Below are 18962 nucleotides of genomic sequence, written 5' to 3'. Positions count from 1 at the left end.
CTCTCCAAGCAGAGTCAACCAGAGCCCCCACAGTCAAACTCTAAGTTTGGTGTTGGGAGGCCACAACCAAACTCTAAGTTTGGTGTTGAACTCCCATATCCAAACTCTAAGTTTGGTGTTGGAGAGTCTCAACAAAGCTCTGCACATCTGTGAGGCTCCATGAGAGCCCACTGTCAAGCTATTGACATTAAAGAAGCGCTTGTTGGGAGGCAACCCAATGTGTATCTAATTCTTATTTTTATTGTTTTTCATGTTTTCTTAGGTTCATGATCATGTGGAGTCACAAAATAAACAAAAAATTCAAAAACGGAATCAAAAACAGCAGAAGAAAAATCACACCCTGGAGGAGCATCTGTCTGGCGTTCAAACGCCAGAACAGAGCATAGTTCTGGCGCTGAACGCCCAGAATGGGAGCATCCTGGCGCTGAACGCCCAGAACAAGCATGGTTCTGGCGTTCAACGCCAGAAAAGGCAGCAAAGGGGCGTTGAACGCCCAAAAAGGGCACCAACCTGGCGCTGAACGCCCAGAGTTGTGTGCAAGGGCATTTTACATGCCTAAATTGGTGCAGGGATGTAAATGCCTTGACACCTCAGGATCTGTGGACCCCACAGGATCATCTCAGGATCTGTAGACCCCACAGGATCCCCACTTTACCTCCTCATAATCCTAGTTTTTATTTCCACATCTTCTTCTTCATCTATTCCTTCTTCTTTTGCTCGAGGGCGAGCAACATTCTAAGTTTGGTTTGGTAAAATAATTATGTAAAGGATCTATAGCTCAGTGGTAGAACATTTGACTGCAAATAAAGAGATCCCTGAGATACCTCAGGGGATACATTTTCTTCCACACAATTATTGGAAGCAACTAAGGGTGGAATATCAAGAGCACTCCATCATCCTTCATGAAATCAGAGAAGATCTAAAAGCAATAAAGGAGGAGCAACAAAGACAAGGAAGAGACATAGAAAAGCTCAAGGACATCATTGGTTCCTCAAAAAGGAAACGCCACCATTACTAAGGTGGATTCATTCCTTGTTCTTATTTCTTCTGTTTTTCGTTTTCTATGTTATGTACTTATCTGTGTTTGTGTCTTCATTACATGATCATTAGTAGTTAGTAACTTTGTCTTAAAGTTATGAATGTCCTATGAATCCATCACCTCTCTTAAATGAAAAATGTTTTAATTCAAAAGAACAAGAAATACATGAGTTTCGAATTTATCCTTGAACTTAGCTTAATTATATTGATGTGGTGACAATGCTTCTTGTTTTCTGAATGTATGATTGAACAGTGCATATGCCTTTTGAAGTTGTTGTTTAAGAATGTTAAATATGTTGGCTCTTGAAAGAATGATGACTAGGAGACATGTTATTTGATAATCTGAAAAATCATAAAAATGATTCTTGAAGCAAGAAAAAGCAGCAAAGAACAAAGCTTGCAGAAAAAAAAAAAAAAATTAGGCGAAAAAAAAATTAGAAAGAAAAAGAAAAAGCAAGCAGAAAAAGCCAAAAGCTCTTAAAACCAAGAGGCAAGAGCAAAAAGCCAATAACCCTTAAAACCAAAAGGCAAGGGCAATAAAAAGGATCCCAAGGCTTTGAGCATCAGTGGATAGGAGGGCCTAAAGGAATAAAATCCTGGTCTAAGCGGCTAAACCAAGCTGTCCCTAACCATGTGCTTGTGGCGTGTAGGTGTCAAGTGAAAACTTGGGACTGAGCGGTTAAAGTCAAGGTCCAAAGCAAAAAACAAAGAGTGTGCTTAAGAACCCTGGACACCTCTAATTGGGGACTTTAGCAAAGCTGAGTCACAATCTGAAAAGGTTCACCCAATTATGTGTCTGTGGCATTTATGTATCCGGTGGTAATACTGGAAAACAAAGTGCTTAGGGCCACGGCCAAGACTCGTAAAGAAGCTGTGTTCAAGAATCATCATACTGAACTAGGAGAGTCAATAACACTATTCAAAATCTGAAGTTCCTATAGATGCCAATCATTCTGAACCTCAATGGATAAAGTGAGATGCCAAAACTATTCAAGAGGCAAAAAGCTATAAGTCCCGCTCATATGATTGGAGCTATGTTTCATTGATAGTTTGGAATTTATAGTATATTCTCTTCTTTTTATCCTATTTGATTTTCAGTTGCTTGGGGACAAGCAACAATTTAAGTTTGGTGTTGTGATGAGCAGATAATTTATACGCTTTTTGACATTGTTTTTAGAATGTTTTTAGTAGGATCTAGTTACTTTTAGGGATGTTTTCATTAGTTTTTATGTTAAATTCACATTTCTGGACTTTACTATGAGTTTGTGTGTTTTTCTGTGATTTCAGGTATTTTCTGGCTGAAATTGAGGGACTTGAGCAGAAATCAGATTCAGAGGTTGAAAAAGGACTGCTGATGTTGTTGGATTCTGACATCCCTGCACTCAAAGTGGATTTTCTGGAGCTACAGAACTCGAAATGGCGCGCTTCTAATTGCGTTGGAAAGTAGACACCCAGGGCTTTCCAGCAATATATAATAGTTTATACTTTGGCCAAGAATTGATGACGTAAACTGGCGTTCAACGCCAGCCTTCTGCCCAAATCTGGCGTCCAGCGCCAGAAAAGGATCCAAAACCAGAGTTGAACGCCCAAACTGGCACAGAAACTGGCGTTCAACTCCACAAATGGCCTCTGCACGTGCTACACTTAAGCTCAGCCCAAACACACACCAAGTGGGCCCCTGAAGTGGATTTATGCATCAATTACTTACTCATGTAAACCCTAGTGACTAGTTTATTATAAATAGGACCTCTTACTATTGTATTAGGCATCCTGGATCGTATTTTGATCCTGTGATCTCGTTTAGGGGGCTGGCCATCTCGGCCATGCCTGGACCTTTCACTTATGTATTCTTAACGGTAGAGTTTCTACACTCCATAGATTAAGGTGTGGAGCTCTGCTGTTCCTCAAAGATTAATGCAAAGTACTACTGTTTTCTATTCAATTCTTCTTATTTCGCTTCTAAGATACCCATTCGCACCCAAGAACGTGATGAAGGTGATGATTATGTGTGACGCTCATCATCCTTCCCCCTTATGAACGCGTGCCTGACAAACACTTCTGTTCTACATGAATTAAGCTAGAATGAGTATCTCTTAGATCTCCTAACCAGAATCTTCGTGGCGTAAGCTAGAATGATGGCGGCATTCAAGAGAATCCGGAAGGTCTAAACCTTGTCTGTGGTATTCTGAGTAGGATTCAATGATTGAATGACTGTGACGAGCTTCAAACTCGCGATTGTTGGGCGTTAGTGACAGACGCAAAAGGATAGTAAATCCTATTCCAGCATGATCGAGAACCGACAGATGAATAGCCGTGCCGTGACAGGGTGCGTGAGCATATGATTCACTGAGAGGAGGGGATGTAGCCACTGACAACGGTGATGCCCTTGCATACAGCCAGCCATGGAAAGGAGTAAGATTGATTGGATGAAGATAGCAGGAAAGCAGAGGTTCAGAGGAACGAAAAGCATCTCCATTCGCTTATCTGAAATTCCTACCAATGATTTACATAAGTATCTCTATCCCTATTTTATTAATTAATATTCAAAAACACCATTATCACTTTATATCTGCCTGACTGAGATTTACAAGGTGACCATAGCTTGCTTCATACCAACAATCTCCGTGGGATTCGACCCTTACTCACGTAAGGTATTACTTGGACGACCCAGTGCACTTGCTGGTCAGTTGAACGGAGTTGTGTCCACACATAGAGCCACAATGAGGATTCAATACAATTATATATTGTTACTCTCACACAAGTACAAAGAACATGGAACACAATTTCGTGCACCAGGCGTACATCTTCTTGCATCATGGGCAAATTGAATGCCAACCTTACATTTTCTGGACTGAAATCTAAGTATTTCCCCCGAACCATGTAAGCCAATTCTTTGGGTCCGGGTTCACATTTTGATCATGGTTCTTAGTGATCCATGCATTGGCATAGAACTCTTGAACCATTAAGATTCCGACTTGTTGAATGGAGTTGGTGAGAACTTTCCAACCTCTTCTTCGAATCTCATGTCGCATCTCCAGGTATTCACCCTTTTTGAGCTTGAAAGGGACCTCGGGGATCACCTTTTTCTTGGCCACAACTTCATAGAAGTGGTCTTGATGCACCCTTGAGATGAATCTCTCAATCTCCCATGACTCGGAGGTGGAAGCTTTTTCTTTCCCTTTCCTCTTTCTAGAGGTTTCTCCGGCCTTAAGTGCCATAAATGGTTATGGAAAAACAAAAAGCAACGCTTTTACCACACCAAACTTAGAAGGTTTGCTCGTCCTCAAGCAAATGAAGAAGGAAGAGAGTAGAGGAAGAAGAAATAGAGGAGATAGAGGAGGGTTAGTTTTTCGGCCAAGGGGGAGAAGTAGTGTTTAAGATGTGTGAAAATGAAGGGGTGAAGATGGGTTTATATAGGATTGGGGAGAGGGTAAGGTTCGGCCATGTATGGGTGGGTTTGGGAGGAAAAGTGGTTTGAATTTGAATGGTGAGGTAGGTGGGGTTTATGATGGATGGATGTGGATTGGTGAAGGGTTTATGGAGAAGAGGGTAGGATTTGATAGGTGAGGGGTTTTTGGGGAAGAGGTATTGAGGTAATTGGTGAAGGGTATTTGGGGAAGAGTATTATGAAAAGGTGTGAAGAAGAGAGAGAGTGAGTTGAGGTTGGTGGGGATCCTGTGGGGTCTACAGATCCTGAAGTGTCAAGGATTTCTCATCCCTGCACCAATTAGGCTTGCAAAACGCCTTTTGCTGCCAATCCTGGCGTTAAACGCCAAGTTGCTGCCCATTTCTAGCGTTTAACGCCAGCTTCTTGCCCTTTTCTAGCATTAAACGCCAGTCTGGTGCCCATTTCTGGCGTTAAACACCAGCTTCTTGCCCTTTTCTGGCATTAAACGCCAATCTGGTGCCCATTTCTGGTGTTAAACGCCCAGAATGGTGCCAGACTGGGCGTTTAACGCCCATTCTGCTGCCCTTACTGGCGTTTAAATGCTAGTAGGCTTCTCCTCCAGGGTGTGCTATTTTTCATTCTGTTTTTCAGTTTGTTTTTACTTTTTCAATTATTTTTGTGACCTCACATGATCATCAATCTACAGAAAATATAAAATAACAATGGAAAATAAAAATTTAACATAGATAAGTAAAATTGGGTTGCCTCCCAACAAGCGCTTCTTTAATGTCAGTAGCTTGACAGTGGGCTCTCATGGAGCCTCACAGATACTCAGAGCATGATGATGGCCTCTTAACACCAAACTTAGAGTTTGGTTGTGGCCTCCGAACACCAAACTTAGAGTTTGAATGTGGGAGTTTTGTTTGACTCTGTATTGAGAGAAGCTTTTCATGCTTTTTCTCCATGGTTACAGAGGGAGATCCTTGAGCTTTAAACACAAGGGAGTCCTCATTCACTTGAAGGACCAATTCTCCTCTGTTAACATCAATCATAGCTTTTGCTGTGGCTAGGAAGGGTCTGCCAAGGATGATGGATTCATCTATACACTTCCCAGTATCTAGGATTATGAAGTCAGCAGGGATGTAGTGGTCTTCAACCTTTACCAAGACATCCTCTACAAGTCCATAAGCCTGTTTCCTTGAATTGTTTGCCATCTCTAGTGAGATTCTTGCACCTTGTACCTCAAGGATCCCCAGCTTCTCCATTACAGAGAGAGAGGCATGAGGTTTATGCTTGACCCTAGGTCACACAGAGCCTTCTCAAAGGTCATGGTACCTATGGTACAAGGTATTGAGAACTTTCCAGGATCTTGTCTCTTCAGAGGTAATTTCTGCCTAGTCAAGTCATCCAGTTCTTTGGTGAGCAAGGGGGGTTCATTCTCCCAAGTCTCATTACCAAATAGCTTGGCATTTAGCTTCATGATTGCTCCAAGGTACTTAGCAACTTGCTCTTCAGTAACATCCTCATCCTCTTCAGAGAAAGAATACTCATCAGAGCTCATTAATGGCAAAAATAAATTCAATGGAATCTCTATGGTCTCAGTGTGAGCCTCAGATTCCCATGGTTCCTCATTAGGGAACTCCTTGGAGGCCAGTGGACGTCCATTGAGGTCTTCCTCAGTGGACGTCCATTGAGGTCTTCCTCAGTGGAGATCACTGCCTCTTCCTCTTCTCTAGGTTCGGCCGTGTGGGTTATGTTGATGGCCTTGCACTCTCTTTTTGGATTCTCTTCTGTATTGCTTGGAAGAGTACTAGGAGGGAGTTCAGTAATTTTCTTACTCAGCTGACCCACTTGTGCTCCAAATTTCTAATGGAGGACCTTGTTCCAGTCATGAAACTTTGAGTGATCTTAATTAAATCAGAGACTACAGTTGCTAATTCGGAGTGTTTCTGCTTAGAATTCTCTGTTTGTTGCTGAGAAGATGATGGAAAAGGTTTGCCATTGCTAAACCTATTTCTTCCACCATTATTGTTGTTAAAGCCTTGTTGAGGCCTCTGTTGATCCTTCCATGAGAGGTTTGGATGATTTCTCCATGAAGGATTATAGGTGTTTCCATAGGATTCTCCCATGTAATTCACCTCTTCCATTGCTGGGCTCTCAGGATCATAAGCTTCTTCTTCAGATGAAGCTTCTTTGGTACTGACTGTTGCTGCTTGCATTCCAGACAGACTCTGAAAAATCATATTGACTTGCTGAGTCAATATTTTGTTCTGAGCCAATATGGCATTCAGAGTATCAATTTCAAGAACTCCTTTCTTCTGACTTGTCCCATTATTCACAGGATTCCTTTCAAAGGTGTACATGAATTGGTTATTTGCAACCATTTCAATGAGTTCCTGAGCTTCTGCAGGCGTCTTCTTTAGATGAAGAGATCCTCCAGCAGAGCTATCCATTGACATCTTGGACAGTTCAGACAGACCATCATTGAAGATACCTATGATGATCCATTCTGAAAGCATGTCAGAAGGACACTTTCTGATCAATTGCTTGTATCTTTCCCAAGCTTCATAGAGGGATTCACCTTCCTTCTGTCTGAAGGTTTGGACTTCCACTCTAAGCTTGCTCAATTTTTGAGGTGGAAAGAACTTTGCCAAGAAGGAATTGACTAGCTTTTCCCAAGAGTTCAGGCTTTCTTTAGGTTGTGAATCTAACCATATCCTAGCTCTGTCTCTTACAGCAAAAGGGAAAAGCATAAGTCTGTAGACCTCGGGATCAACCCCATTGGTCTTGACAGTATCACAGATTTGCAAGAATTCAGCTAAGAACTTATGATGATCTTCTAATGGAAGTCCATGAAACTTGCAATTCTGTTGCATTAGAGAAACTAATTGAGGCTTAAGCTCAAAGTTGTTTGCTCCAATGGCAGGGATAAAGATGCTTCTCCCATAGAAGTCGGGAGTAGGTGCATTAAAGTCACTAAGCACCTTCCTTGCATTGTTGGCATTGTTGTTGTTTTCGGCTGCCATGGCTTTTTCTTGTTTGAAAGTTTTTGTTAGGTCCTCTATAGGGGGTTGTACTTTAGCTTCTCTTAGCTTTCTCTTCAAGGTCCTTTCAGGTTCAGGATCAGCTTCAACAAGAATGTCCTTGTCCTTGCTCCTGCTCATATGAAAAGAGAGGAGAAGAAAATATAGAATCCTCTATGTCACAATATAGAGATTCCTTGAGGTGTCAGAGGAAAATAAAAATAGAAGGATGAGGTAGAAAAGAGAGAATTCGAACTTATCAAGAGGGACAGAGTTTGAATTGCTCATAATGGAGAAGTGTTAGTCCTTTAAATAGAAGGATTTGAGAAGAGGGGAAGAATTTTCAAAATTAAAGTAAAAAGATTTTGAAATAATTAAAAGAAATTTTGAAAATTTGGTAAATTATTTTCGAAAACTAAGATTGGGAAAGAAATTAAGTGATTTTTGGAAAAGATTTTGAAATTAGAAATCAAAAAGATATGATTGAAAATTAATTTTGAAAAAGATGTGATTGAAAAGATATGATATGATTGAGAATCAAATTAAAAAGAGAAATTTTTAAAATTAAAGTTGATTACTTGACTAACAAGAAATTAGAAGATATGATTCTAGAATTTAAAATTTGATCCTTTCTTAATAGGCAAGTAACAACTTGAAAATTTTGAAGTAAATCATTAATTGTAGCAAGGATTTTCGAAAATAATAATAATTAAAAAATGGAAAGAAATTGATTTTGAAAAGATATGATTGAAGAGATATGACTTGAAAAAGATTTGATTTTGAAAAAGATTTGAATTAAAAACAAAATCTTCTCTCTAGTGTCCTCTTGGCGTTAAACGCCCAGAATGGCATCCATTCTGGCGTTTAACGCCCAAAATGCTACCTTTTTGGGCGTTTAATGCCCAACCAGGTACCCTGGCTAGCGTTTAAATGCCAGTTTTCCTTCTTCACTGGGCGTTTTGAACGCCTGGCTTTTTCTCTGTAATTTCTCTGCTGCATGTTCTGAATCTTCAATTCTCTGTATTATTGACTTGAAAAGACACAATTTAAAAATTTTTTTTTTGAATTTTTAATGATGAGAAATAATCAAAATGCAACTAATCATGGAAAACTAAGATTAAATCAACAATGCATGCAAGACACCAAACTTAGAGGTCTCTATACTAAGGACTATAACAATTTGAAAATGCATATGAGAAACAACAAAAGACAGAAACCAAGAGAATTTAAAGATCAGAGCAAGGAAATCATCAAGAACAACTTGAAGATCTATGAAGAACATAGTGCATGTAATTTTTGAAAATTAGAAGAATGCAATTGACACCAAACTTAAGATTAGACACTAGACTCAAACAAGAAACATAAAATATTTTTGATTTTAGGATTTTATAAATTTTTTTTGTGATTTTTCGAAAATTATATGGAGAAGAAAATAAAGAGATTCAAAATTTTTAATGAGAATTCCAGGAATCATGCAATGTTAGTCTAAAACTCCGGTCCAGGAATTAGACATGGCTTACTAGCCAGCTAAGCTTTTAGTAAAAGCTTCGGTCCAAAACACTAAACATGGCCAATGGCCAGCCAAGCTTTAGCAGATCATTACTTTCAATAGGAAAATTGATAGAAATCAATAAGCTCTTGTGATGATAAGTTGAAACCTCGGTCCAAAAGTTTAGACATGGTTTCACAACCAGCCAGACTTCAACAAGATGAACCGTCAGTTGTCCAAACTCGAACAATCCCTGGCAACGGCGCCAAAAACTTGGTGCACTAAATTGTGATAATCAATGGCGCCAACATCATGGTACGCACAATTGTAATCTCAACTCTTTGTCACAACTCCGCACAACTAACCAGCAAGTGCACTGGGTCGTCCAAGTAATAAACCTTACGTGAGTAAGGGTCGATCCCACGGAGATTGTCAACTTGAAGCAAGCTATAGTCATCTTGTAAATCTCAGTCAGGCGGATTCAAATGGTTATGGAGAATTGATAATTAAAATATAAATAAAACATAAAATAAGATAGAGATACTTATGTAATTCATTAGTAGGAATTTCAGATAAGCGTATGAAGATGCTTTGTTCCTCCTAAACTTTTGCTTTCCTATTGCCTTCATCCAATCATTCATACTCCTTTCCATGGCAAGCTTTATGTTGCGCATCACCATTGTCAATGGCTACTTCCCGTCCTCTCAGTGAAAATGGTCCAAATGCGCTGTCACCGTACGGATAATCAGCTGTTGGTTCTCGATCATGTTGGAATAGGATCTATTGATCCTTTTGCGTCTGTCACTACGCCCAGCTCTCGCGATTTTGAAGCTCGTCACAGTCATCCCTTCCTAGATCCTACTCGGAATACCACAGACAAGGTTTAGACTTTTTGGATCTCAAGAATGGCTGCCAATAATTCTATCCTATACCACGAAGGTTTTAATCTTAGATTAGAAACCCAAGAGATACAGATTCAAGCTTGTTTGCATGTAGAACGGTAGTGGTTGTCAGGCACGTGTTCATAGGTGAGAATGATGATGAGTGTCACCGATCATCATATTCATCAAGTTGAAGAACGAGTGTATATCTTAGAGAAGAAGTAGGCGTGAATTGAATAGAAAACAGTAGTACTTTGCATTAATTCATGAAGAACAGCAGAGCTCCACACCTTAATCTATGATGTATAGAAACTCCACCATTGAAAATACATAAGAACAAGGTCTAGGCATGGCCATGAGGCCAGCCTCAAACGTGAACATATAAGTTCCAAAGATGTAAAAGTGTGTAAAAGGTCTCTTAAATACAATAGCAAGAAGTTCTATTTATAGAAAACTAGTAACCTAGGGTTTACAGAAGTGAGTAAATGATGCAGAATCCACTTCAGGGCCCACTTGGTGTGTGCTTGGGCTGAGCGTTGAAGCTTTCACGTGTATAGGCTTTTCTTGGAGTTAAACGCCAGCTTTTGTGCCAGTTTGGGCGTTTAACTCCAGCTTTTATGCCAGTTCTGGTGTTTTGACACCAGAATTTCTATGCTGACTTGGAATGCCGGTTTGGGCCATCAAATCCTGAGAAAAGTATGGACTATTATATATTGCTAGAAAGCCCAGGATGTCTACTTTCCAATGCAATTGAGAGCGCGCCAATTGGGCTTATGTAGCTCCAGAAAATCCACTTCGAGTGCAGCGAGGTCAGAATCCAACAGCATCTGCAGTCCTTTTTCAGCCTCTGAATCAGATTTTTGCTCAGGTCCCTCAATTTCAGCCAGAAAATACCTGAAATCATTGAAAAACACACAAAATCATAGTAAAGTCCAGCAATGCGATTTTTTATTTAAAAACTAATAAAAATATAATAGAAACTAACAAAAATATACTAAAAACATAGTAAAAACAATGCCAAAAAGCGTATAAATTATCCGCTCATCAACAGCCATAGTCGACAGAGCCAGAGGCACATACTTTGACAGGCGACGATATAGATGCAGACGTTGACCTTGCTCACCCAACTTGATTTGAGGAGCATCGAGGACGATGCTGTTATTTAAGTGTGGGGAGGTCACCATCATCAGTGGAGTCTATATTTTGGTGAACCATTTCAAACTTTTGTTCTATTTTGCTTTATTTTGTTTTATTTTTTTAGTACTTGCACATTTTTACTTTATTGTACGTTTGTTTATTTTTACTTTGTTGCATTTTGTACTTTGGCTTGCATATATCTTAGACTTTTAGTTTGAATTGCACTTTTAATTTATTAGTTGTGATTTAAAAAAATATGGATTATTGAGCTTAGTTTACCCTTTGCATATGAGAATTTGGTTTGATTGAAAATAGGGAGTGAACTAAAAATTTTTAATAACTTTTCATAATCACAACATTTCATTTAGTATATATATAAAATGATAAATGTTGGTCAATGTTTATACCCTGGGTCGAGCTATGCGACCCGGGCTAATCGAAGACAAAAGCGACTGACCTCCTTAGGTGAGGTCTCCCGATCTCTCCCTTTAAAGAGTTCGGCCAAATCGCCATAAGAAGCCCAAAGCAGGCCCAAATAAAGGAACACAGCCCAATCTAAAGGCAGCCAAAGCCTAGAAAGATAAAGGCGATTCTCCTTAAAGATAAGATGACTTCACTAAAAGATAAGATAAGATAGTTAACTTATCTTATCTAAAAAGGTCAGCCCACACCACTATAAATACACTGGAGCACCCAGGTATAACTCATACTCTGATTCTACACCAAAATATCTGTTTAAAGCCCGTACTAACATAAGCATCAGAGTCTCTTGCAGGTACCACCACCCTCCGGTGATCAAGGATCAGCAACACCACCAAAGTCAATAAGTCGGACGCGACAGCTCCGATCACCATAGCAGATCTCATCCGAGATCGACCTTCAGTTTCAGGTAACCCTCGGAACATTGGCGCCGTTGCTAGGGAACGTGGAAGTCATTCCATCATCATGGCGGATAACCTTGACAACAACCACAACTCTGACTTGGAAAACAGAACGACGCATAAGAACACGGACATCACATTGAAAGATATATCTCAACCAAACATAGATAAGCATTTGCCAAATACAGAAATCCTGGATGCTCTACAGGCTCAACAGGATCGTCTCAAACAACTCAAAAAAGAGGCTGAGCATCAATGAGAAGCCGAGAGGGACCTCCGGAGAGAAACTAGGCGATGCCGAGAGCTAGAAGACAAGCTCCTAAAGCTCGAGGCTGATCTGAAAGCTAAAACCGTTCAGTCCAGTCACGATGACAACTCCAACAAGAACCAAGATCCCTTCATCAAAGAGATCATGAAAGCTAAAGTTTCAAAGGATTTTAAAGCTCCCAACATGACCCTATACGACGGTACCTCAGATCCAAGCCATCATCTCAGCAATTTCAGAAGCAGAATGTACCTCACCGACGCCTCGGACGCCATTCGATGCAAGGCCTTCCCGACTACCTTAACAAAGATAGTAATAAAGTGGTTCGACAGTTTGCCTCCTAGATCCATCACAAGTTTTGATGACCTAGCCAAAAAATTCCTTGCCAGATTCTCCATCTAGAAGGACAAAGCCAAACACGCCTCGAGCCTGCTAGGAATCAAGCAAAGAGATCGGGAAAGTCTTCGCAACTACATGGAAAGATTCAACAAAGCGTGTCTAGACATACAAAGTCTGCCCACAGAAGCAGCCATTATGGGTCTCATCAATGGCCTGAGAGAAGGACCTTTTAGTCACTCCATATCAAAAAAGCATCCAACATCTCTGAACGAGGTACAAGAGCGGGCAGAAAAGTATATTAACATGGAGGACAATTCTCAATTAGGAGAAACCTCAAAACCTGGATTCTCCTACCCTCTCGAGACAAGGATAAAGAGTCTAAGAAAAAAGAAGATCAACCCAGCAAGAAGCCCAAGAAATACCATAATTACACCCCTCTTCGAGTGTCTCTTGTAGATGCTTTCTGAGAAATATGCAACACAGAAAATATCCCACCACCCCGCCCAATCAAAAGCAAGAAAGGAGGGGGAAGTCGGACAGAGTACTATGAATACCACTGAATTTATGGACATCCTACTAACGAGTACTTTGACTTAAAGAATGTCATAGAGAAATTGGCAAGAGAAGGGCAACTAGATCGGTACTTAGCCAACAAGGCGGAGGAACCAAGGAAAAGAAGAAGGGACGAAGAGGCCGGACGGATTGAACGACCACCCCACACCCCTGAGAGGCATGTCCATATGATAGATGGAGGATTCGCAGGAGGAGGGATCTCTAAATCATCTCGCAAAAGACACCTTAAAGAGGTATATCATGTTGGGGAAGGAAATAGGTCATCTGATCTCCCCACTATTACCTTTACCCAAGAAGATGCAACGGGCATTATCCCAGGACATGATGATCCCATGGTCATTACTGTCATATTGGCCAACGCTAATCTCCATAGAACACTGGTAGACCAAGGAAGCTCCGCGGATATCTTGTTCAAATCCGCCTTCGACAAACTCGGTTTGCAAGACAAACTCGGATATCTCATTACATACAACCTTTGGGAAAGGAACCCGGTCAAGGGCACTCAACATAGACTATATCGTAGTCGACGTGAGCTCAGCTTACAATGCCCTAATAGGTCGGACAACACTAAACCAGCTTGCCATAGTGGTCTCGACTCCTCATCTCTGCATGAAGTTCCCAACTCCAGAAGGGATCGCCACGATTAAAGGAGACCAAAAAATTGCACGACGTTGTTACAATGAAAGTCTGAACTTTAAAGGCAACCCCAAAAGAGAGGAAGTCAACACTATTGAACTCAGGGGAGTTCGAGCTCGCGAGGAACTTCTTCCACAACCTAAAGGCGAGACTGAAGAGGTCCAAATCGGCGATGCCCGGGATAAGACCACAAATGTCGGAGCAACCTTAAAGGGAGACTTAAAGGAGTCTTTGATACAGTTCCTAAAGGATAACGCCGACCTCTTTGCATGGAAGGCCACAGACATGCCGGGTATAGATCTCAAACTAATGTGCCACAAACTAGCGGTATACCCAAGATCTCGACCAGTGCAGTAGAAGCGTAGGAAGCTCGGACCAGAAAAGTCCCAAGCTGTGGAAGAACAGGTACAAACCTTACTGGAGGCAGGATTCGTAAGGGAGGTCAAATACCCACTATGGCTAGCTAACGTTGTCTTGGTAAAAAAAGTCAAATGAAAAGTGGCGGATGTGCACTGACTACACCGATCTCAATAAAGCCTGCCTAAAAGATCCCTACCCACTCCCAAGTATAGACACTCTAGTGGACGCATCTTCCAGATACAAGTACCTCTCCTTCATGGATGCTTATTCAGGATACAATCAAATCCCGATGTATCCACCCGATCAAGAAAAGATCTCGTTCCTAACACCAAAGGCAAATTACTGCTATATCGTCATGCCATTCGGGCTAAAAAACGCAGGAGCTACCTACCAAAGATTGATGAACAAAGTCTTTGCAGACCACATTGGGAAATTAATGGAGGTTTACGTAGATGATATGCTGGTAAAAACACAAAGTAAGGAATCCTTGTTGTCCGATCTCACCAAAGTGTTCGACACCATCAGAAAGCATGGAATGCGACTTAATCCCGCAAAATGCACCTTTGCGGTAGAAGCTGGCGAATTCTTGGGCTTCATGCTCACGCAAAGAGGAATTGAGGTGAACCCAGATAAATGTCAAGCTATGCTCGACATGAAAAGTTTGACTTGAGTCAAAAAAGTATAACAGCTCAATGGAAGACTTGCATCCTTGTCCAGGTTTCTAGCTGGGTCAGCCATCAGATCTCTCCCCTTTTACGCCATATTAAAGGAAAGGAAAGAGGTTTGAATGGACAATAGAGTGTGAAAAAGCCTTACAATATTTCAAAAAATTCTTGGGGCAACCGCCCATTCTTACCCGACCACGGAAAGAAGAAGTACTCATCTTATACCTCGTAGTGGGAAATAGGGCAATCGCTTCAGCACTAGTCAGAGAAGACGAAGGTAGGCAGCAACCCATCTACTTCATCAGCAAAGCTTTACAAGGGGCTGAACTGAACTATCAAAAGATAGAAAAGTTCGCCTACGCTCTCATACTCACTTCTCAACGACTCTGCCCATACTTTCAAGCTCACACTATCAAGGTTCGGACCAACCAGCTAATGAACGGATTTTTGCTAGTAAAGAATTTCACAAATGAAATTTCATTACAAGTATAGTTTCTAAACCAACAATAATCCTTTCATACAAAAATTTGGTTGTCACAAGTAACAAACCCCTAAAAATATGACCGAAGTATTCAAACCTCGGGTCGTTCTCCCTAGGAATTGCGATAAAGTGTTCTTGTTATTGGTTATGAGGTATGTTTGGGGTTTTTGAGATAATAGACAAGAAATATAAATGCATGGAAATAATCTAACAACTAGAGAAGCTCTTGACAAGGTATGAGAACTAGAAGTTCTATCCTAGTTATCGTTCTCAATTATGACGAGAATTGTCCATTGCTCCCACTTAGTTAACCTCTAACTATGGAGGAAAGTCAAGTGGATGAATCAACTTGAGTCCACAAGTCCTAGCCTAATCTAGATGAAAGACTAGCTTTAGTGGCATTCAAATCAATCAGCAACTTATAATTATCAATCAACAAGAGAATTAGATAACTCAAGAGTCACTAATTACTCTACCTAAGCCAAGAGGAACAAAATCTACTCGATAATCCAACCAAGCATTTCATCAAATACATGGAAGGCATAAAAAGAAAGTAAATCTATACTAGTCAATTGCAAGGAATCAAACAACAACAAATTAATCATAAATTGCATTAAAAGAGAAATAGAAGAAACAAAAGTGCATCAACATAAAAATAGATAATTACAAGAATTAAATGCTAAAGTAGAGAGAGGAAAGGTAGAAGTGATGCCAGGGCATTTTAGCCAGTTTCACTAACCTTTTTCTTTACTATTTTAGGGTAGTTTCATGCATTTCCTTAGTAAATAAGCAAGTTTTGGGTGAATATACACATACATCTTGATTCAAGCAAACATTGTGAACTTTACATGATTCCATGAGAATTTTGCATGAATTGAATGATAAAATGATTGATGCATGATCTCATGACCTGAAACAAAGCTTTGATGCACCTTGTTTGTTTGATTTTAGGACAAAGAAAGCAAAGAAGAGCCACGTTAGTTTCACTAACGTGACTACTAACGTGGGAAGGGAGCAGGCTTGCAACGTTAGTGGTAAAGTTACCACCAATAACGCCCTCAAAAGCCATCATAACCCACGTTAGTTGTCACGTTAGCTACACTAACGTGGGAACTAACGTGGAAGGAAAAAGAAGCTCCAATGTTAGTGGTAAAAGTGAGCACCACTAACATTCCAAAAGGCCACCTATAGCCACGTTAAGAGTCACGTTAATCTAATTAACGTGAACTCTAACATGGAGAGAGAAGAGATTGCCAACGTTAGTGACACTCACCTTTGTCACTAACGTTGGATAAGGCCAAGATTGCCTACGTTAGTGGTCACGTTAAGGCCACTAACGTGAAGGGTAACGTAGAGCAAGGGATGATGTGCGAATGTCAGTGACATTAACCTTTGTCACTAACATTGGAGATGGCAAGCATACACACGTTAGTGGTCACGTTAATGCCATTAACGTGAAGCACTAACGTGGGAGAAAGGGGCACTTTGAAGCGTTAGTGACAAAGGTGAGTGTCACTAACGCTCTCGAAGCTTTGGCATGCCCACGTTAAGGGCCACGTTAGTTACACTAACGTGGATCATTAACGTGGAAGAAAGGGACAAGGAGCAACGTTATTGGTAAAAGTGAGTGCCAATAACGCTTGCGAAGGGCTAAGAGGCTACGTTAGTGGTTACGTTAGTACCACTAACGTTGAAGTTAACGTGGATCAACTAATTTGGAACGTTAGTGACAAAGTTATCGTCACTAACATTTTCGAACCCAAATTTTCACTTAACGTTAATGCCACTAACGCCCTAACTAACTTCCCATCATGCCTAACTCACATTCTTTCTGCAAGCAAAGCTGAGCCCACTAAAGACTGTAACTGCTTCAACTAAAGATCAAAGGCCCATATCCAAGACTTGAAGAGCTAACTAGAAGATTAGAAGAGTAGTATATATAGGGATAGTTTTGAATTTAAAAGGGATCTGGAACTTGAGAACTACACTTTGTATATTTTACTTTCTCTGCAACTTCTAGTTTAATTTGAGAATGTACTCTTCTCTATCATCTTCCATTTCCAGAGCTTTGAACAACTAAACCCCTTTTCATTGGGTTAGGGAGCTCTATTGTAATTTGATAGATCAATAATAGTTTTCAATATTTTTCTTCTTTCTTTTCTCTTGATTTTACTAGAAAGCTTTCAATCTTCATCCAATTGGGTAGTTGTCTTGGAAAAGAGGCTATTCATTCTTGGATCTCCTCGGAACCTTGGAAGAGGAATGAGGAGATCATGTTAGAAATGCTTTCTCATGTTGGACCAAATTGGGGTTTGGATGGATATAGTGACATATAATCCTACCCATACTTTGATTTGGAAATACCTGTGGTATAATCAGTGACCATACTTCATCTCTTCCCATGAGCAATTAAATCAAGGAATTAGGCAATTGTTCAAGCTTAGAGAGATTGGGTTGCCAAGGAATTGGGATCCAATCACTTAAGATTGCCAAGGAGATCAATGAATGCATTGATTGAGGAAGAGATGAGAATGAATTTGATCCGGAGAATGCAACATCTCCTAAGCCCAATGAATCCTTCATTTCTGATCTTACCCATTCTCTTTATCTTCTGCCATTTACTTTTATGCTCATCTCCCCAAATCTCCATTTAAGATTCTGCAATTTACTTTCTGCCATTTACATTCTGTCATTTATTTCCAGCACTTACATTTCTGTTATTTACTTTCCCACTATTTAATATTATGTAATTCCTCAACTCAATTTTTGCCTAGCTCAACTAGAACATTACTCTAATTAAAGTTGCTTGACCAATCAATCCCTGTGGGATTCGACCTCACTCTATTGTGAGTTTTTACTTGACGATAATTTGGTATACTTGCCGAAGGGAAATCTATTGAGAGACAAGTTTCCGTGCATCAAGTTTATGGCGCCGTTGCCGGGGATTGATTTTGTGTCGACAATGATTAAGTTAGAGGATCACTAGATTGAGCAATTTTATTTTGTTTTGTTTAATTCCATCTGAGTAATTTACTTTCAGTTTTAGCTATTTTCTTCTTTTTTTTCCGTTACCTGTTTGTTGTGTTTTCTTAGTTGTTTACAATTTAGTTCACTAACCCACTAACTGTTTGATACATTGTACCACTCACACTAACAGCCATTCTAACAAGAGTAATTTCTTCATTCATTTCCTTTCTTGCTTTTTGCTGTGTTGGTTGTATGACAGGTAGAAGAAGTGGGGCTTCACTTCCTTTGATTCCGAACCTGAGAGGACCTTCCTTAGATTAAGGAGGGAAGCAAAAGGGAAGAGAGTCGTTGGTACTGAGAAGGAGGAAGAATATTTTGAAACAAACATGGAGGAGAATATGGAGAACCACCATGAAGAAGAAGCTCACAACCATGCCAGAGAAGGCCCAGTAAATCATGCTGGGCAAGAGAGAAGAGTTCTAGGCTCTTATATCAATCCAAACCCAGAAAATTGTGGAAGTAGCATCCAAAAGCCAACCATACATGCCAATAACTTTGAACTAAAACCCCATCTCATCACCCTCGTTCAGAACAACTGTGCATTCGGAGTAAGCACCCAAGAAGACCCCAATCAACATCTAACCACCTTCCTAATGATATGTGATACTGTGAAGTCTAATGGTGTTCATCCTGACACCTATAGGCTGCTTTTGTTCCTTTTTTCGCTCAAGGATAAGGCATCTAAATGGATGGAATCCTTCCAGAAGGAGAGTTTAATAACCTGGAAAGATGTGGTAAACAAATTCTTGGCAAGATTCTACCCTCCTCAAAGAATCAAC

At 40.3% G+C, this 18962-nt stretch overlaps 1 non-coding gene across 1 annotated transcript; it reads left to right on the top strand.

Annotated features, from left to right (window-relative positions):
* Positions 1-6939: 6939 nt before the first annotated feature.
* On the top strand, positions 6940-7047 carry LOC148549000 (small nucleolar RNA R71). Its single transcript, XR_015897538.1, has one exon. It is a non-coding gene; the product is annotated as a small nucleolar RNA R71 (small nucleolar RNA).
* The last annotated feature ends 11915 nt before the right edge of the window (positions 7048-18962 follow it).

The sequence above is a fragment of the Arachis ipaensis genome, chromosome B8 (assembly GCF_059453495.1).
Source record: "Arachis ipaensis isolate K30076 ecotype BB chromosome B8, ASM5945349v1, whole genome shotgun sequence".
NCBI classification, from domain to species: Eukaryota; Viridiplantae; Streptophyta; class Magnoliopsida; order Fabales; family Fabaceae; genus Arachis; species Arachis ipaensis.
This window is presented reverse-complemented; position numbering and strand designations above follow the sequence as displayed.